The sequence below is a fragment of the Ambystoma mexicanum genome, chromosome 3p, assembly GCF_040938575.1.
Source record: "Ambystoma mexicanum isolate Mex_15411 chromosome 3p, UKY_AmexF1_1, whole genome shotgun sequence".
Classification (NCBI taxonomy): Eukaryota; Metazoa; Chordata; class Amphibia; order Caudata; family Ambystomatidae; genus Ambystoma; species Ambystoma mexicanum.
The window spans coordinates 167,283,033-167,289,032 of record NC_090925.1 but is presented as its reverse complement, the minus strand read 5'-3'; positions in this window follow the sequence as shown (position 1 = coordinate 167,289,032).

Sequence of the window (6,000 nt, the reverse complement as noted above, 5' to 3'; positions counted from 1 at the left end):
TCCAGTGGCCAGTCTATGCCATGGAAAAGGGTTGTCCTCCCAAACCTGAATGTATGGAAAGATTGACTTCAAGATTCAAATGATATGTGGCTCTCTTTACTATGTTTAACAAAGCCAGTTTTAAGCTTTTACACAGTGTTTGGAAACTGTTTAAACTGTACAGAAAATGAAATAGTATGTGACTTCAGATGTAATTGTTAAATAATTTGTTTTCATTCATTACTTTTTGTGAAGTCACTAGATAGGCTCTAACATTTCTATTTTTTGTTGCTTTTTGTATTTATTACCATTAAAATAATTGATTTATATTACAACAATAAATGTCAGTCTGATGATTTCAAGTATGTGAATCAAATCATATTCAAATGTAAAAGAGCCTTGTGAGCTTAAAACCAACAAAGACCAGGAGCTACTTTTGGGTCCCCCAGGCAACTAATGTAATGCTATTAACTAGCTCCTTGTTCCCTAGTGGCAGCTCCTGGTGACCGGTTACTGCTGGATACCCAGGCACTGCTTGCAACCCCTGCTTATCCAATCCTAATTTCGGGCCCTGTTTACTCGCAATATTTGCAGAATCTAAGTAGAAAATTGGAGCAGCAGGCATACTGAAACTCAATGTCTCCAGAGCTCTGTTGCTCTCCAGGCCGGACTACTGCAACAGCCTCTTCCTCAATCAGCCTTTATCCTCCCTTCATCCCCTTCAACTAATCCAGGCCAGGGCTGCAAGAGTTATCCCTGACCTCAAACCTAAGGACTGTATCTCTCCAGTCCACATATACCTCCACTGGCTCCCAGTGGCTGCAAGGATCAAGTTCAAGATCATCTACAAGGCTTTCTGGGGCAAGGTACCCCACTACATCCAACGCTTTCCATATATACCTCCCGCTTAGAGACCTGTGGTCATCTAGCTGCCATGCTATGCATATCAGATGCTATTCCAAGCAGAGAGTATAGGGTAGATCTCTTTCATCAGCAGGAGCCTCCCTCTGTAATGGCCTCCCTGCCCCTCTCAGGCTTCTGCCAGATCTCCTTAAGTTATTTTCTCCTCTTCATTCCCCCCACTCCTGCTAATGCCCCCTGCCCCCCTCTGTTGCATTGACTGGCTGCCTGGTCCCTTCTGAGTCCAGTAAGTCCCAGCACCATATCTTCCTGTCCCCTGCCCACAATCCGCACTTGCCCTTCTGGGTCCCTTTCCCCTGACAAGCATGGTGGGGTGTGCATCCCTACCGAGCCTCGTTCACCGCCATCCTCATGCTTCTCAGGTGCTCTTCACTCGCTTCGCCTGGCACTTGCCCTCCGGGCCTCCCCTTGGCACTTGCCTATCCCCATTGGCCCTCTTCTTCCCCTTCTCCCCTCTGCACTTGTATGCCTCCTCTTGTCCTGTACCTCCCTCCCACACTTGCATTTTCTCTTCAGCCCCAACCTACGCCACCCCTCTCCCCCTTACATCTTCCCTGCACTTCTTGTCACTGCACTTGCACGATCTGAAATTGCACAAGGCCTAGTAGGATCATTGTTGTTGTTTTCTTCCCTGCTCTGCCTTTTTTTCTGTTTTGTGGCACCTTAAAACAACATTTGAGTTATAGCCGCTTTACAAATAACCAAAAAATAGATAGAATAAATGAAGCCTCAGTGGAAAGCAGGAATCATGATAAGTGGCTGCGGATTGCAAGAGACCAAACTGTTTATGAGCCACATTGTAAACCAACATTGAAATAACCGGCGAAGGAATATGTCTTGCCACTGTGAACTATGAACATGCTAACATCCTCCGACTGAGGATTGGTCACTCATAGATCGAAATACCAGTGTACAATTATATAGGATTCACAATTGACATTTTAAGGAAAACTGATCCTTACCTACATGTAAATCTACACTATTTACTAACACTCACCACTCTGTCCTGCTCTATTCTTGTTGCAGAACTCCCCGAATGGGAAAATAATTTGTTGAATTTCTTTTGTAACTAAAGCAAATGTATCTCTGTTGTTTTTGGTAAAGAATTCTACCTTTCAAATGATGATGCTATGCAGAGTTTTGGTGAAAAGTTTATTACCGTAATTTAGTTATTACGCTTTCTGGTTACTGTATTCCTTTAGCATACAGAACAGGCCTGAGACTTATGCTCTATTACTGCCTGCACTTTTTGCTTTCCCATTTTATCAGGGCACTGTATTTTGGTTTCTGCTGTTTTGATAAAGAAAGTGGAGTGCAATAATAAAAAAACTGCACCTCAAAAAATTGGTTTCTTGTCACAACATAGAGCATACCTATACAATACAATTTATATTGTCTTGCACACCCCCCCAGGGGGATTTAGATTACATCACTAGGATGAATCATAGGTGAATTTGTGTATACACCACCGATTTCAATAGAATCAACCACATACATAAGTTATAGTATGTTTCAACTTTGTTAGGCGGCTACCCCCTCCTGTGACGCATTGCTTACCTCAGCCTTATGTTCCGCCATTTTGGGCTGCCCCTCTAGTGTACCCACTATGAACATGCACCTGTGGTCTTTGCACATTTACATCTTACTGTGGAGGACAACCAGGTGCGCCTGCAACAATGCAGAAATCAATATGATTGCTGGAATAGACCTACACAGAAGCTAGTAAGGCTGTTAAAACTGCACTCATTCGCGGTGGAATGGAAATTTAGTGGTTTCATTTTTTAATTTGTTTTATTTTTGCTCATTGCACATGTTGCCCTGGGTGCAACAGTCCACCCAGTATGGTGCAAAATCGCCCCTACTCCCCCTCCCATCCTGGTCCGGCCTTGCCGTCTCTATATATTAAGCCACCACTTTTCATTCATCTATATCAATGAATCTGTATTCCAACTCTATATGTGAAGTATGATTAAATAATGAGTTTGTGCAGTCTTAATCCACACTGATGGTGGGTAGCGAGTAGCTACTTAAATAACAGCAATACATACAATCAGGTGTTGGGTACTGGGTGCATAGAGTACTGTTGAAATAGGTTGCATAGTCCCAACATTGAAATTATTGAACCAACTGACAGAATTGCCAAAGGCCTTGCATGGGGATTAAGATGCAAAAGCCTGTTTCCCTGATGTGTATTTGAATTCTGTTTATTTCAGAAATGAAGTGGCCCGCTTTGGCCAATGAAACTGCCCCACACTATTAATTTGCCCTTTTTCTCGGGCATTGCCGTATTGACACATAGGGAAATCTGAGCCTGTCTGCACCTCCATAGGGTCACCTTTGAAAGAATACGTAAATGTTGTGCGACCAGGCACATTGGTACTGTTAACATGGAAGTTAATATTTTCATATGTGGGATACTTGAAATATTTTGTTGTTTTGCACTTCACAGCTTGCCATGAATTTTGTTCATTTTTGTGGCATGTCTTCCCCAAACGAAACCCACTCTTGCATGCTGTGAATGCTGGATGAAGGGTCCCATTGTAATTCGTCCCTAAATCCACTGCACTAATAATATGAAGGACAAAATGTGTCGAATATCCACATAGAATTGATAAGATTCACTATATTGAAAGCTTACTTTGGAAAGTTACGTTTCTATTACTGAGATCTGTCTTTTGAAGCGGTTGGTCATCCGTCACATAGGGAGAATGGACACCCAAGACACAATGTAAACAAAGTTTTAAATAATATTTATGCAAACGAGGATGGAAAGTGTGCTGTATGCTACATGATTAATGTTGTGACGGATGACTGTCCAATTTGATGCAAAGAATAGACATTGTAAGTGTTAATTGTAACTTAAATTGAAAGTTAACATAAATATGTACTGTGTATATTCCAATATAAAGTGGGTACTTGTGGGTTATATTGACCCACTCAACAGTATTTCCCCACATCACCAAGCTGCATTTCTGCAGAAACAGCAAAATAGCTGCACTGGATCCTGTAAGCACCATGGTCTCAAAACTGAAGCAACAAAAAGATGGCTGTACCGTCTTGCCAAGCACACATTGGGCAGGATGGAACAAGGGGGCACACTGAAGGAGCTTGCCAGTGTGTTCTGACATATACCAAAGGAATAAAGTGAAAAAGCAGCGTTGCTTTGCTGCAGGCCCAAAATCCCCTTTAAAAGGAGGCTTCTTCGCCTTTAAAAAAATGCTGCTTTGACGCTATTTCCATCTGTTCTTCCTTAAATCACTGTGATTAATAAGGCCCTGCAATGCCCAGTATATCTCATTGTTCTTCAGCAAAACCAAGCATGATTTCTGAATGACAGGCCCTTTCAAATCAACTCTGAGAAAAATCAACAAGGAGCTTCACTTTTCCCGCAGAGGAAAACACGTTCATTTCTTTACAAAAGTATCAAAGCTCAGTGGTTCAAAGGAACTCCAGCTATCTGAGCCATGTCAGATAGCATCTGTGCTTCAGTCAAAACTCCTGCATTCAAGAAAATAACTATAGCTGCAAGACAGTGTGGGAATCTGAGGAAGATGCAAAACCGAATTTAAAATGAAATGCCTGCTTTTCACCACACGTGTCTAAAAATGGGTTTTGCAAACTGAAGGAAAAAAATATATGTTTAAAATTAAACTGTTGAATGAAGACTTGCCTTATTTAGAAATGTGAATGGGGCTTTGTTGCTGGTGATAATACACACATGGGCTATTTTATTCCACAGGTTTGTTTTAATTCAGGACCTAAAATAGGAAAATAAAGGTTTTAAACCACCTGGGATGGAGTTTGCAAGCTCTAAAAAAAACAGGTTATGCCAGTTGACAGAGCCAAGACTTCCCCCAGAGGAAGGGAACCACCATAGAAATTCTCAGCAGATACTAATGATAATTACCAGTTTGGATGGAATCTAGTCTGGGCTGAAACTCCTGACAATGGACCTCCCAGGGCAAGGAAGTTTGAAGCGGGGAAGGGGCAATAAACCTTAAATCAAGTTGGAAAACCCCCACCTTGCTCTGAAGGAAATGACAGTTGGTGGCAGCTAAAGAGAAACAAAATGGTCCAGTGGTGGCCAAGGTATTGCCATTTGCTTCCAAAGACTATTTTATAAATACTTTAAAGACGTTTATCTCCTCAGCAAGACTTTGTAAAAATGTATACATTTTGTAGTTTAAAAGTGATTTAGTGTTTTATAATGTGGAGACCTTGCAGAAGTCACTGACAGCTTGGGAATAGAAAAGTATTGTGGATTATAAAAAAAGTATCCATGTTGCCAATGCAAATCTGTACTTACATCCCTTATGATAATGCACACATGTGTATAAAGTTATGGAATTTTAGGCCGAATCTTTCATACTCAAAATGACCAAAAATAATGGCAAAACGATGTCTCACAGTTTTCAGGATTGGACGGCTTTGCTCTACATAAAATATGTGACCTGATTATGCAATTTATTAATATGCCACAACTGTACAAATGTTATGACTGATTTTTGGCGAATAGGCCTATGGGAAGTCCTTTTACATCATAAAATGCAACCTCCTAAACTGAGTACCTCCAAGGGGAGGTAGCCAACATTGATTGTCCAATCCTGTCATATCCCTCAAGAGACGGTGATCTTTGTGGCATTGTTGGTCTCATATTCGTGTGGCATCCATTTTTCCTTCCAAGATGGCGGGTTTAGGTTGCTGCAGTATTCAAGCCTTGCTAGACATAGCTTGCTAGGGGGCTCTGCCCCCTCTGCAAAGATCGAATTATATGCTTCCCGGGACAACACTCGAGTGCTTTGCTACTTCTCCCAAACAGCGCTTTGTAAGTTAATTCCTAGGGTTACTTTTCAAATCTATTTCTCAAACCTTCTTTTTTCACCATCTAATTGTTGCCTACCTCTTGTCAGAGCTCTGTTTCTTCTATCAACTTGATTCAGAACGCTTATCGAGATGCCCTGGAGTACGTGACTCACTATTCTTCCCAAGCCACGCTGGCTCTCTCTCCCGCTTCCGGAGCGATCTGCTTTCCTCTCCAAGGCTCGTATCCTTCCTGCATTAACAACGGGGTGATTTGTGATCCGGTACGAGGACAATGAT